Genomic DNA, 16,080 nt, shown 5'->3' with positions numbered 1-16,080 from the left:
AAAAAAGAGGAATAAGGAACTATAAAAGGAATAACTAAAAGTTCATTATAGAAAAGATACACAAACCTTTCAAAATAAAAACAGCACAGAAACACACCACATGGAGAGAAAAACTGCATACACAATACATTCAGTAACTACCAATAGATAGCATGACAGAGTTGAAGCTAAATAGTGGCTTATTAAAAGAAAATAATTTTTTCCTTCTCTTTTCTTCTTTCTTTCTTTCGAGAGAGAAAGCATGCACATATGTGGGATGGGGGCAGGGCAGAGGGCAAAGGGGAGAGAGAAACTTAAGCAGCCTCCATGCCCAGCTGGAGCTCTTATCTCACATGACCTGAGCCTAAATAAAGAATTGGACGCTTAACTGACTGAGCCACCCAGGTGTCCCTGAAGGAAAATAATTTTCAAATTTCCTCAGGAAGAAAAAGCAAACTTTCTGCTATATAGCAAAGACACACAAACAGAGTGATTCAAAGTAGCTAGAAGAGACAAAGATAAACCAGGCCAATGGGAACAACAATTAACAACAACAACAACAACAAAACCCTGAAGTTGCAATCCTTTTACAAAGATATGAGAAAACTCTGCTGAAACAAAACCTACATCTATAGCTGGAAAGAACGTAACATGGACATGTAACAGTTAAGAACCAGGCATACCCTAGTAAAGGTAAGAAATTCAAATGACAAAAAGAAGAGTTTGGTGAACCAACAAAAAGATCAAGTAATTTATAAGGATGGAGGATGGGACAGAATCAGTCTATTCTCATAAACTCAACAAATATTTATAAGGTATATACTAAGGAGTGAGTACTAACCTAGACTCTCAGAATTCAGCAGTTAACAAATCAGACCAAATCCCTTGATTATTGATTTGGCATTTGGTTGGATAAAGACAGACACAAAGAAATAAAACAAGGATTATATCTATTAGGTGGTAAGAAAGTGAAGCTAGAGAAGAGAACAGAGTTACCAATGAGGAGGAAAGAAATATATGTGAGTGCTCAGACTATTCAAAGCATCACATAAAGCCACAAGATAATGAAGCAATGGAAATCATCTCAAGGAAAATCTAGCAAAGAATTTTATATCTGACTGAAGTGTCAATTAAGTGTAAGTGAAATAATAAAATGATTGAACGTAAAATACCTTGAGGTATATAATTTCCGTGTGGTTTTTTGAGAAAGTCCCTGAGAATAAATTTAGCAAAACAGAGATGAAGTGACTTAGCTATTATAAACGTCTTGACAATGAATGTTTTTAACTGTTAAGAAAAAGACCAAAAATTGTGAGTGGGTCAGAGTGGTTATTCTTATAGAACAGAATGTAAATGTTATAAAGTAGGGCAATAAAGATATATATAAAATACAGTAGTTGAGAGAGGAAGGTGAGAGAGTATGAGATTTCCTTATCTTTTATAGCCTGGGGTCAAAGAGATTCTGAAAAGCTGATAAATCATGTAATTGCAGTTCTAAGTATATGGAGAAGTACAAAGGGAAAGAAACGTTTTGTAAGAAAAAGGAATGAATTCTTCATAAGAATCTATAGTTATCACCTTACACCAGTTAGAATGGCCAAAATTAACAAAACAGGAAACAACATGTGTTGGAGAGGATGTGGAGAAAGGGGAACCCTCTTCCACTGTTGGTGGGAATGCAAGTTGGTGCAGCCTCTTTGGAGAACAGTGTGGAGATTCCTCAAGAAATTAAAAATAGAGCTTCCCTATGACCCTGCTATTGCACTCCTGGGTATTTACCCCAAAGACACAGATGTCGTGAAAAGAAGGGCCATCTGTACCCCAATGTTTATAGCAGCAATGGCCACAGTCGCCAAACTATGGAAAGAACCAAGATGCCCTTCAACGGATGAATGGATAAGGAAGATGTGGTCCATATACACTATGGAGTATTATGCCTCCATCAGAAAGGATGAATACCCAACTTTTGTAGCAACATGGACGGGACTGGAAGAGATTATGCTGAGTGAAATAAGTCAAGCAGAGAGAGTCAATTATCATATGGTTTCACTTATTTGTGGAGCATAACAAATAGCATGGAGGACAAGGGGCGTTAGAGAGGAGTAGGGAATTTGGGTAAATTGGAAGGGGAGGTGAACCATGAGAGACTATGGACTCTGAAAAACAGTCTGAGGGGTTTGAAGTGGCAGGGGGGTGGGAGGTTGGGGTACCAAGTGGTGGGTATTATAGAGGGCACGGCTTGCATGGAGCACTGGGTGTGGTGAAAAAATAATGAATAATGTTTTTCTGAAAATAAATAAATTGGAAAAAAAACAGGAACATGAAATAAATATAAATAGAAACAAAAAAAAATGATTTCTAGAAACCAGAAAAAAAATCTATAGTTTAATATCTTAAAAAGCTTTATTTTATATAAAGTTACAAATCTAAAGGTAAGTATTAGAATAAAAACACAAGCCTTATAAATTATTGGAAGAAACGCAAACATGTACCAAAGGAAGGGGAGAGCACTGCAAAAGGCAAAAACAAAAACCTCTTATAAAACAGAAAGTATAATAAAAAAATGACAGAATTCAGCCCACCAAAATATATTTTACGTAATAAACATGGATTCTTGATTCATACAGCATGAATGAATCTGAAATGCATTTAGCTATGAGAAAGAAGACAGCTCCAATAGGCTACATATTATACGATGATTCTATTTAAATGACACTGTAGAAAATACAAAACCAGAGATGAAAAACTAATTGCTTCCCCAGGATTGTGGATGGGATAGAGATTATCTCTAAAGGAGCCATACTCTTGAATTTTTAGGGTAGTAGTATGGCTCTGCACAGGTATATCTGTGACTATTTGTTAAAACGCAAGAGAACTGTATGTCAAAATGAGTTACTTAAAGGGAATGAAAATGTTAAAATATCAATTAGGATACTGGAAAAACCTAGGATGGAATGCCAACTGTGATAAGTTAACCTAACTATACAACATATGTATGATACAGTCTTATTGAAGGTGGTAGGAAAGGAGTTAAATTGAACAAAAAGTATTCTGTTTAGATATTATAAGCCTAAAGACAAAAAAAACCAACAACCCACCTGTGTATCAACACTGTAATTTGTGAATTTGTTTATCAAAGGAGTATGAAAATAGCAATTTTGAAACTACTTTGCAGGTATACTAGGGTTGAACAAGTTAAGTAAATATATATCAATGAGTACCACCTTTCTCATTATCAGAGAAAAAGGTTACAAATAAGCAAAAAGAAATGCCACACACACACATACACACACACACAGACACACAGGAAATAAATAAACTATGTGCACAATACATGAGCAAATACACAAATATGTTTCCTAGATCTATTTGCTGAGGGAACTCAGAAGCAATGACAACTAGTAGCAAACCTAATATCCAGATATTGGTTTTAAAATATCATTCTTCAATAAATGGAACCAGGGCTCCTTGGAATAACAAAGACTTTGAGGTATGGCAAGTACCAAAAGGTAAAGAAGTGTTAAAAAGGGTAGGAGGTACACAACAGGATACAGAAGCCAGCCTGAAAGAGCTACCAATAGCCAAAGCCTGTACCTGAGCAATAAAATTAGTGGGATACTGGATTATAACCCCCCAAACTAAATAAACATCCATTATCCATATTGATGTATTTTTCCAGTTTTATTTAGATATAATTGATATATAATACTGTGTAAGATTAAGTTGCATGACATGATTTAACATATATATTATGAAATTACTATAAATAAGGCTAGTTAATACAAATATCACCTCATAGTTACCTTTTTTAAAGTCTAGTTAAAACATATAAAGGTGGATAATGGGTACACAGGGGTTGAATATGTTATTCTGTGTACTTTTATGATTTCACATTTTCCATAATAAAATTGTTTAAAAGACTATAGGCTTTTAGAACTGGAAGAGACTTTAAAAATAATCTATTATTCTTCCAATTATAAGAGAAGTATAGGTCCAGAACATTTATTAAACCTGAATATCAGCAGCAAAACTATGACTAATATTTCAAACCTGATTTGCCATCTAGTGCTCTACCTAATACACAATACAGACTCCTTCAGTAAAGATCTATCTATGAACATAGAATATATATCATAAATTTTACTCCTGCCTCTATAGCTAGCTAAAATATTAAAAGCCATTCCATTAACAATTATCATTAAAAATCAACATGGCATGGGGGCATGTAGGTGGCTCAGTGCTTAAGCCTTTGCCTTCAGCTCAGTTCATGATCCTCGGGGTCCTGGGATCAAGCCCCGGGATGGGCTCTCTGCTCAGCAGGCAGCCTGCTTCCCTCTCTCTCCCTGCCTGCCTCTCTGCCTACTTGTGATTTCTTTCTCTGTCAAATAAATAAATAAATAAAATCTTAACAACAACAACAACAATATGACAGCAATGTCATATTTGTAAGGATCACTAGTTTTGAAGGTTTGAAGAACATAACTTTATTAAAATTGTGTTGAATTGTACACAATTCATACTGTACACCTGAAATTAATATCTCAGTGTATGTTAACTAAGTGGAATTTAAATAAAACCTAAAAAAAAAAAAAGTAAACTAAAGGCCATAAAAAAAAAAGTAAATAACCTTTTGGTTCATTTTTACTTGAGTTTCACACCTTAAAAGAAACATCAAAAATATTCCAAAGACATCCCTACTGAGTGACCTCAAAAATAAGAATGGCAATAAGTCAGTTAAGGCACAGCCTTTGTCTGAGAAGGTGAGGGGAGGCTCTCTTTAACAGTCATAACTGTACATCTATCTACTTTCCTAAGGGCCTTTTAATAACACTAGCTATAATACCACCTTCTCCCTCTCCCCAGCCAGAATCATTGACCACCTGGGACCCTTGAATAGAAACAGTACTGAATGGAAAAGGGCACTTGAGAAGAGAAGTATAGTTGTACTTTAACAGTGTAATAAAATACAAAAAGTTAAGAGGAGGAAATTGCCTATACAGTGTAGTGAGAACTAATGAGGAAATGTGGTATAAAGGAAAAAAGATGGGGTAGTACCTGAGCTTGAAACTGGCTGTCAGAGACTAATGAGGTATATGACCTCTATCTAGTTCCATAAAGATGACTGTTACCTTATTTAATCGAAATAAACTGGGACTACAAACTCAGCTCTCATGCAAAAATAAATTTTTATATAAATTGTTTAACATATAATTGTAAATAAAAATGAATAATGAGAATACTGTGATTACAAAATATTTGTTATAAAAAAATCAAATAGAGAAAAAGAGTGAAAAGTTATCTATAACCTACTTCCTAGAGATAAAAATGCATAGTTTTACTATCGATTTTTAACTACCATAAAAAAGAAAAATTTAATATATTATTATTCTATGAAATTTATTCCAATGCAGCACTGAATGTAGTAAGTAAAAAAAAAAAATTGCCTCATTCCCTTGGATTCTAAGTATTAATGACACAATCTAGATTGTGAAGACACAATGAAAGCCCTGGAGAAATATATAATCCATAACCTCAGGTTAAAATTGCTGTGACTTTACATACTATCAACTCAAGATAGAGGTGTCCAGAAATGGTAGTTCATTGTTTTTCACTGCACTAAGTCTCAAGTATGTAGTAACTCAGTTTCTTTGATACAGACTTACAACAGTGATATAGTGTTAGGTTATTCAGAAGGTGAAGGGACCAGTAAAAGTACCCATGAATTTTATTTTAATGCTTAAAGATAGCCACTGTTCTTTCTTTGAGGTCATTTACCTTCACTGTAATAGTATGGTAGATAAAGTAAATGGAAAAAAAAAAAAACGTGGATAATTACATTGCTGGATCAATCAATAATTTATACTTACAAAAGATAAAATTTTGATGTATATATCTTCCTCCTATATTATCTCCTATATTATACTTGTATATTATACATATAGAAACTATATTATACTATCTAAAATTAATCATCTCAAAAAATATATGTACATACAGAGTAATACAGCCATATATATTCATTTATCATTTTACTCTTCTTGGGAAGATCTGCAATTTCGTAAATTAGTTTCTTTATCTAGATTTGTTAAATTGGATTGAGGATTTTATTTATTGCATGTAAATAGTACTAAATCACTAGATGTCTCATGTAACATATTAAATGAAGATATGACATTTCAGCTAATGAAGCAAAGGCATTTATCTTGAAATTTTCTTGCTATAGAAAGAGAAACCTTTAAATGTGGCCTTAAGTTTGTAAAAATCAGCAACTTTAATCTATCCACTTTCTTTTGACCTTTACACTCAACCTCAAAAAAATGTTCAGCAACATAAATTCGATCTCAAAAGACTGCTGCAGATCTCATTTTCTGCTGTTTTTCCATTAGGTATTTATGGGACTTGCTAGTGTTACAAGGGACTAGTAAAACGCCAAAGTAATCCTGCAGTTCCTGTGTATGAATTCAGCTTTTCCCTTTGAGATGATAACTTTTTTTTCCCTTGCCAAGGTCTTTTCAGAATTGAGTATAAAACTAAGACTATAGGTGTAATGTTCTTTTTTAAGAGGTAGGATAGGTGAGTCCAGACAAGGCAGAGGGAAGAACATTAACCAGGGTTAGCAGTTAAACTATTGAAACAAAATAATTTTTTCAAGCCATTAAGGTAGCTTGTTACACATTTGTACTAATTGAAATCACAGCATGATTACATAGGACAGAAACTGAATCCAATGAATTTTGAAGTTTGAAGATCTCAGCTGTGTGCATGCCTTCTCTTAACTACACAGGAAACCAGCTGCTTCCATTTATGAACTGCATTGAACACATGTGCGCCAGTATAGCCATGACATAACACGTAACACTATACTTTCAAATAAGTTTGCCAAGAAGGGGGAGGGTGTACAAATATGTTAGTGAGGCAGAAAACATTATATATGCTTTTTAAAAATGTTAGTAAGGAAAGAAAAGAACTTCAAGTTGTGTTTCTATTAATGTGCTTCATAATTCATTTTAAGTAATGAAATCAATGAACTTAACGAAATTGGTTCACTCATTATAAATATAGAAGTGTATCAAAGTCTAAGTCCAAATCAAGTCTGAGACAAAGAGAAATATTTAATTAGTCAATCCTATCACTCATTACAGACAAGGGACTATATTAGCTATAAGATACTGGGCTATGAGACTAAAACTCTCCATAATTTATATAAAACTAGACCAAATTCTGCCCATTTCCCTCATCTCAGTTAACAGAAGTTCCATCTTATTTCCTTCTCAAATACCTTACTTCCAATCCAACAGGAAATTCTTTTATACCTAGTTGCAAATTATAATCTATTCACTCTTTCTATCACCTTCATTGCTAATAACCTAATCCAGTCTACCATATCTCTCACTTGGATTATTCTAATGTTCTCTAAATTGATTTCCCTACTTCGATATTTTTTAAAGATTTTATTTATTTATTTGACAGAGAGAGAGATAACAAGAGAGGGGACACTAGCAGGGGAAGTGGGAAAAAGAGAAGCAGGCTTCCTGCCAAGCAGGGAGCTGGATGCAGGGCTTGATCCCAGGACCCTAAGATCATGACCTGAACTGAAGGCAGATGCTTAACGACTAAAGCCACCAGGAGCAAATATCCTATTCTCTTTTTCTTTCTTTCTTCTTTTTTTTTTTTTTTTAAGATTTTCATTTATTTGACACAAAGAAAGAGATTACGCATAAGCTGGGGAGCAGCAAACAGAGGGAAAGGGAGAAGTGACTCCCCGCGGAGCAGGGAGCCCAGGGAGCCCAATGCTGGGCTCAATCCCAGGACCCTGAGATCATGACCTGTGCAGAAGGCAGATGCTTAACGTACTGAGCCACCAGGTACCCCGAGTTCCCCACTTTTTCATTTGCCCCATTCAGTTCTTTGTCCACATGGCAACCAGAATAACCTTACTAAAATATGTCAGGTTATTTTTCCTCTCTACACAAAGCTCTCTGAACTCTTTTTTATTTCATTCAGAGTAAAAACATCATGTCTTCAGAATGGCCTATAAAGTCTTATTCAACATCCCCCTCAACCTTTTCCTTCTTTAATTACATCTCCTGCTACTTTTCCCATTGCTCACTCCACTCCAGTCATATCAGCCTCCTTGTTTCCTTTTCATCTGTTTTGTTTCAAGTTGTTATTTAAATTCTACTTAGTTAACACATAGTGTAATATTGGCTTCAGGAAGCCTCCTTGTTTCTTAAATATGCTATGATCCTGGCATAGAGACTTTCTACTTGCTATTTATTCCCTGTGTCTGAATTCTCCCTAATATGTGCATGACTGGATCCTTTAATGTCTTCAAATTTTTACCGGACTGTTACCTTTTTGGGTAAGACTTTCCCCTCATAGTCTTATTTGAAAGGGTAACCCCTCTCTCCAAGCCCCAGCACTCCTTAGCCTCCTTTTCTGTTTTATTTTCCTCTATAGTTCTTATTACCATATAATATACTATATATATATTTTAAAGTCTTTACTCACTAAAATGTTAGTTCCCTGGGGGTAGTAATTTTTAATGTTTCTGGTCACTCCTATATTTTCAACACATAGAAAAGTACCAGGCACAAAGCAAACCTTTAATAGAAATCAATTACATATACAAAACATTTAATTACATTTTTAAAAAGATTTATATATTTATTTGAGAGAGCATGCACGCAAGTGTACAAGCAGGGGAGGGGGAGGGGAGAGAGAGAATCCTCAAGCAGACTCATGGAGCCTAATGCAGGACCAATCCCACACCCCTGAGGTCCCAGCTGAAATCAAAAGTCAGATGTTTAATTGACGGAACCACTCATGTCCCCCTCCCTTTTAAGAGAGAAACAATGCATGTGTGACGGGTAAGAAGAGAGCAGAGGGAGAGACAGTGAGAGAATCTTAAGCAGGTTCTACACCTGATTCGACAGATCGATCTCTTAACTTCAAGATCATGACCCGAGCTGAAACCAAGAGTCAGACTGAGCCACACTGGTGCCCCTGCGAGAACAATAAAATATGTCAGAATGGATGCTAAACAGTTGACTAGGTTCATTTAATACCTAAGATCACGGCAGATGTTAGCCAAGCTATTAAAGCTAAATTCAGGAATGGCAACGAACTATCCTGTAATTTCATTTTGAAGTCAATGGCTCATCATGACTAACCTATAAGACTCTACCTGATGTCTCTGCAGCCAATTAAGCCGACTGTGCTCTTGTCTCTGGCGGCCCAGTGTGCCATGGCTGCAAACAGTAGCCTCCTCGGTAGTGTATGCAGCCTGTTGATTGTATGGGTTTCCCTAAGGGACCTTGGAGACAGCCCTTTTGGTGGATGCTGGGGTCTGACCTCATGGCTATCTCCAATTTAGGCTGCAGACAGGTATGCGGGGTGCCTTTGGAAAGCCCCAGGGCACAGTAGCCAGGGTCCACATTGGCCAAGTCATCATGTCCATCCGTACCAAGCTGCAGAACAAGGAGCATGTGATTGAGGCCCTACGCAGGGCCAAGTTCAAGTTCCTTGGCCACCAGAAGATCCACATCTCCAAGAAGTGGGGCTTTACTAAGTTCAATGCGGATGAATTTGAAGACATGGTGGCTGAAAAGCGGCTTATCCCAGATGGCTGTGGGGTCAAATACATCCCTAACCGTGGTCCCTTGGACAAATGGAGGGCTCTGCACTCATGAGAACCTTAGCACTAGCCCTTCCCGTCCTATTTTTGCCCACCAATAAATCCAACTTCCTGTCCTCCCCCCAAAAAAGACTCTATCTGATGTTGAAAAAACAAAAAATATGTGGATCTTTGAAATTAGATATGAAACATATATTAGTTATTGAATGATTTTCTGAAACTTTAGTAGTTGGTTTTAGGAGAAAATGTAGTCTCTACATTTTTTAAAACTTTCTTTCCTATACTTTTTTTCTCTACAGGTTGATCTACAGTATTTTACAACAGCTCTTTAAATGTATTCTTAAAAAAAGGTTATATTTTTTGTGGGAACACCATGATAAATGAGTTTTTCCTTAATATGCTATATAATTTCTAATTTTTCCAAATTGTTAAAAACATTTTCAGGTTTCCTATAATAGGTCAATAATTTAAAAAATATATTAATGACATAAAACTATTTAAAGCAATGTTATATGCAAATTTGCTGGTGCTTAGAATCTGCAGTTCTAGTATAGAAACAAAACAAATAAACAAAAAGACACACAACAAAGAGATTAGACTGTTCTCAAAACCTGTAAGGCATTTGTATAAGATTTAAAACAGACATGCTTTTAAAGTCAAGAACTTTCAAATGCAACAGTTAATCCACATAATAATTCAACAACCAAGATAGGCTCAAAGTTCTAACAGATACCATATGCAACCTGTAATAAAACCTGAGTTAAGATATTTCAAGCAACAGGATAATTTCATTTTCCATTTTAAGTACCCATTTATTTTTAGTTAACAGGCTATGATATAGCACATGAAAATGATGTAATTACTGTATAATAAAACCCTAGTACAGATAAGATATTTTATTATTAGTTGGGAAGCTAAGACTTGGGGAGCAATATTTGAGAAACATTTTTCTATGGTTGCTACAGATAATGCATACTGAATTTACTATTAATTGGGAAAAGTTGTGAAGTCTAGGAACCGTTAAATTTAGCTAAGAAAGCTGATGAAACAGCAGGAGAGTTATATTTGCCTTGAAAATGTATGTGTTCCAAATCATCATCCACTATATTGAGCACCTCCTGTAAGTAAAGCTGTGTCAGTCTTAAAGGGAATACATGCTTGTAAGATGTTCTACCACTGCAGTGGTAATTACCAAAAAATAAAAATAAAAATAAGAAAAAGAAAGCACTGAGATACAGAAGGGTCAACGATATACTTAAAATATTCCACATTTTAAACTGGAAGGAAACAATTAAATGAAATACAAACAGAATTGTCAGGACTTCTCTCTTTTCCAACATACAGAATCTAAATCTTTGTCCTGACAATTGTCACAGAGGGTTACATAAGCCATTCAGACTAGGAAGGTGAGAAAAGTTTTAAAATATAATTAGTGTGCAGATAAAATCAGATGTTAGCTGAGTAAAGGAAGAAGTATATTTACTGTTTTTTGCTAACAGTTTTTAAGACAAAGGAACAAGTGTCTGGCAGCTGAACCAAGAAAAGTTGGGAACTTAAACAGCATTGTTAAAAGGAAATACCATTTTCTATTTCTGGCTTCTCAAGTTTATAGTTGGTTTACTCTAAGGACTTATTCTAAGTATTCCTCAGTTTAATCACAGAAGATGTTCTGTAAATTTAAAGACAGAAAACTGGCAACCCTCATCAGCAGTATTTCAATATTACAATAGTGTCTTTTATTAGAAACTCAGTACTCCTAATTCATTCATCTGCTAGACAGAACTTCCTGGCTAAGAGTCCATTGTGATGACATAATTTCTGACAAAGCCATTCTCAGTAAAATGGAGACTACCAGGACTAATCATTAGAGTTTTACTTTAAATGTTTTGTTAAGCTGTTTGTAATTAATGGAATAAAGGGAACACTTCACTAGAATATACACAGCACATCATGTCACCCTGAAGGAGTAACTTCATAGAGCAAAAGTCACAAACAGACAAAGATCTTGTTTTCATGTTTTTAAGGGACAACTATGCTTATCTCCCACAGTGTTTGCAGCAGAGTGTGTAAATTGTACATAGTAAGGATAAGAAAAACAGGATAATCTGCCACTCTGAGATGGAAACAGTTACATCGAATACAAAATTCTAAGAAATTTTAGGCACAACTGAGTATCTTTGAATAGGAATCTCTCCATTATCTGCATTATAGAAAAATCAAATAGAATTAATGAACATCTGAAAAAACTACAATCTTTATAACATTCATGTAACTTTGTTTTAGCAACAATACTGTACATGTGAGGTAAATAAAAATCCACCCACAAATTGGATATACAAATGTCCGAAATTTCACAATTGCAAAGTAGAAGCATAAACACAACAAATGAAATAAGCTCCATCCTCCCTACTACCCCCAACAATCAAAATGACCTCGTGTGTGTGTGTGTGTGTTACTACCACATAGCTTATGTCAAAAGGACCTTTTGGTACACAGAGGTATCACAAGGCCTTTTTTGTTTTTCCCTCAAAACCTGCTTTATCTGGGGTAAGCTTGAGAGAATAATGTTCAAAGAGTGCTCAATAGCAGGTGTTCTTTCACAGTATTTTCCCCTTGGGGTAGAAGAACGGTTAGGTAGCCACAGAGAGAAATGAGCTTCCAAAACCAAATCTCTTTCTAATTTGAAATTTGAAAACAAAACAGACTGTCTTGTATTTCTTAAAGTGTTAAGTGTAATTATGGGGAGAAATAGTCTTAGAGGGACTAAAAGCAAGAAGTGCTCATGGGGGTGGGGGTGTGGGTGGGAACATATTTAGATTTATTTTTCTTTTTATATCATTGGGAGACAAGAAAGAATCAATAAAGGTTGGCATGGCAATTAAGCAAGGAGGGAAAAAAAAACCTAACTGCCTTATTTTAGCAGTAAAAATGCATGACTCCTCACTACAGAAAGCTGACTTTTTGTATGGGTATTTTCTAAACTCTGTCTAAACCCTACTGTCCTCTGAGATATAAAAAGATATTTTATGGGAAAAGGGTTTTGTTCCCCAGGAAAGAAATCTGTTCAATTTTTGCCTGTCTTCACATTTGCCAGCTAATTTGGAAATGAAACTCTTCTCATATAATATAATTTGGGGAAAAACTACATTTCTCTATATGTTAAGGTAGGGGATATATGTGCATATTTAAAGAAAAAATCTTTTAATCAAATTCTTTTTAATTATTTCATGTTCTTTCCCATATTAAAACCTAACTGACCAAAAGAACTCTATGGTTAGGGAAGAAAACTAGATGGTCTGTGGGCTAGTCCCAAAAGGTGAGGACATGAGTAATTCTAAAAGCAGCATGGGAAAGAAAGATACTTATTGTTGCTTTTTTTGGCAGCGGAGACAAGCAGAAGCTTGTAGTAGAGTGTAATGTGTAGAATGTCCATACCAAACTGGATCTTACCAGAAGTATGGAGCAATAATAAAATTTTCAAAGCCAAACTGAATGAGAATATACAACTTTTCTTTGGAATAGGTTTCAGAGTATCCACACCTGAATGACAGAAAAGGGGTGTGAGTGGGAACATTAGGGATCTGGGGAATAACTCTAACCTTAAGATTTCTTAATCATCCATTTAAAAAAAAATCATGGAAATACTACATTAAAATGTTCTCATGCAAAATTAAAAAAAATTACTCAGTAAATTGAATGACAGACTGATACTGGAATACTGGCTCAGATCATTAATGTTATTCTCTTGGCAAAACAAGCAAACTGTTTTTGATTTGCTGTTTTCTTAATTGACCTAATCCCCAGCCTTTGAAACTGGCTTGAAAAATATCAGGAGTACGACACATCTTCTTGAATGTAAAATTGGGAGTAATGCTTTGTACATAGTTCTGTTTCAGTGAACTATAAAGAACTGTCATTATACTGAGTAAACTACTAGTCAAATGTGTTATTTCTTTTATATACAGATTGTCTTTTTATTGGGATCCAGCCTCTTGTTGGCACTCCTTTGACTTAACTTTGGAATAAATATATATAAAATTTAACATCCACTCTGGCAAATAACAAAAATACCTTCATAGCAAACATTTGGTGAGCATTTCTGTGAGCCATGCACTGTTCTGACAACTTAAACATGTTACCTCATTTTATCATTATGAGGTAGGTATTATTACCTTCCCCTTTTTGCAGATAAAGAAAGTGAGGCTCAGAAGTTAATTTTCCAATCACACAGCTAGTAAGTACTGAATCTTGATTCTGTGTCCTGATAGTTTTAACTCCAAGATATACCCTCTCAATCAATACAATATTCTTGTCTTAAAATAGCAGAAAGTTAAGTTTCTAATAAATATTATTTTTGTACATATTTTAAAGGAAAAAATAAAATATTAGGGATGTTTCTATAATTGATTTACATCTCATAAACTCATTGTAGTAACTCAAAACCTCCCCCAAGTTGCCTCCAATGTGTTCTACTGATGGTTTCTTCAATAATCAAGTACACTAATGAAACAAATTGAATCAAGTACTATAATTGAAACTATGCCATTAATAAACACTAGGAAAACAAGTCTAATAAACACTTTTTTTAAATGGGGAAAGAATAAAGAAATGGCACCAATGATTCCCAGTAAGTATAAGTTAAACCAAATGATTATTATCTAATCAATGCTGTAGCAGTCCCAAAGACTTAGGTGGTCTTCATTTAACATTATTACTTCTGATGTGCTAAAGAAAGGTCCATTCACTGAAAAAGTTAAGAAATCAAACATATGGGCATCTGCTACCTATGAGAACATTTTAAGGTATTAATAAAACTCAAATTTACAAAGTGTTTGCCTCTCTAAAAAAATTATATATATGTGTATATATTATATATATATGTTTTTAAAGTTTTTTGGCAATTACTAAATAATTTTTAGATTCAATTCTTGTCATTGTTTTCCAAATTCATTATGGCTTCTATCATGAATATCCGTAAGTTTAAAACAGGTCTAATAAAACAAAGTCAAAAATTTCATTAGTCCTTTAAAAATTGTGTTAATTAAAATATTATTAAGTTATTAAATTACAATTTTATGAGTTGTTACTTTTTATGAAATCTATCAATGAAATGGTTGTTTCAATTCTTCTTTCTAGAATTTTATAGGTTGGGGAGGGGAGAGAAATGAGAAGAAAAGGAAATAATTATAAAATGATGAAGTAATTTTTAAAAGCAAAATCACTGAAAGACCACTAATAACTTCAAGTGAAATGCCATATAAAAGCTTTTAATTGCCTTAAATTTGTGAAAAACTACCCAGGAGATCAACAAATTCACATCAATGAACTGCATTATACTAATAAGAGACCCCTGGCCTCTAGCCAGAGAGAACAAACAAAACGAACCATTCTCACATGGCTGCAAATTATCCAAAAGGAAGAGAAAGAGACAGTCAAAGTAACATGTTTGCACGGTGGGAAAAAGATCAAATATTGATCAGTCCAAGCTGAGGTAATTAGAGCCATAGTCAAGGAGATGAGAAGCATGTTCTTAGTCCTAAGAATTGCATCATAAATGTTGAGCAAATTAGTTGTTCACCAGGACTACTGGACTGTCCTTAAAAAAAAAAAAAAAAAATCCATGAAACATCTGTATGGTTCCAGGTGGTCATACTTTTAAAATTTAATAACTTCTTGACCCTTTAAGAAATCATTTCATTTGTGTGCTTTGCAGAAAGATTTATAAGATTTGCTTGAATTTTATCTCTGTTACCATGAGACTAATCACTTGCCCATATGTTAAATCATGGTTTGTCAAATAATCAGAAAGTAAAATAACTGCAAAATGAAGACAACTTAAAATCACTACATCTACATACATCTATAAAGTATGAAGCTTATATAATTTTAAAAAATTTTTATTATAGTGAAACCTAGGCATTTTCCCTTTTTTGTGAGGATATTATCACTATCATTGTTGAAAACTTCAATGGTTATCATAATCTTAAAAAAAAAAAAAGGGAAAAATTCTTTAGAGTCTATGGCAAGAAGTAAACCAGAAATTTGTCTATTACTTGCTTCAAATGAACTTTTTCATTTAAGAGCATTGTAATTATAACCACCTAAGTGCACAAGGCAGTTAAAATCAATTATCTGTATGAAAAATTTGTGGTCAGAGGGGTGTCTGGAAGGCTCAGTCTGACCCTTGATTTCAGCTCAGGTCAAGATTTCGGAGTCGTGAGATCAAGACACCTCCCCCCTGCCCCCGCCACTGGGTCAGGCTCTGTGCTCAACACAGAGTTGCTTGAGATTCTCTCTCTCCCTTTCCTTCTGCTCCTCCCCTCACTCAAGCTCTCTCTCTCTTCCAAAATAAACAAAATCTTTAAAAAAAAATTTGTGGTCAGTCATGACATAAACTAGAATGACAATGTCCATCCAGAATCAACTTGCCATGAAAGATTATTCTCAGAAACACCAGAGTAAGT

The 16,080-nt window shown here is 34.5% G+C and overlaps 1 protein-coding gene and 1 non-coding gene across 4 annotated transcripts in view; one reads left to right on the top strand and one right to left on the bottom strand.

Annotated features, from left to right (window-relative positions):
• ADK (adenosine kinase) overlaps positions 1-16,080 on the bottom strand; it is a 555,049-nt gene that overhangs the window by 209,551 nt on the left and 329,418 nt on the right. The gene's annotated exons all lie outside the window — the stretch shown is intronic.
• LOC122901605 lies at positions 9,176-9,308 on the top strand. Its single transcript, XR_006383597.1, has one exon. It is a non-coding gene; the product is annotated as a small nucleolar RNA SNORA70 (small nucleolar RNA).

Source organism: Neovison vison, chromosome 2, assembly GCF_020171115.1.
Source record: "Neovison vison isolate M4711 chromosome 2, ASM_NN_V1, whole genome shotgun sequence".
Classification (NCBI taxonomy): domain Eukaryota; kingdom Metazoa; phylum Chordata; class Mammalia; order Carnivora; family Mustelidae; genus Neogale; species Neogale vison.
The sequence above is the reverse complement of the archived record's forward strand: the minus strand, read 5'-3'. Positions and strand labels throughout refer to the sequence as shown.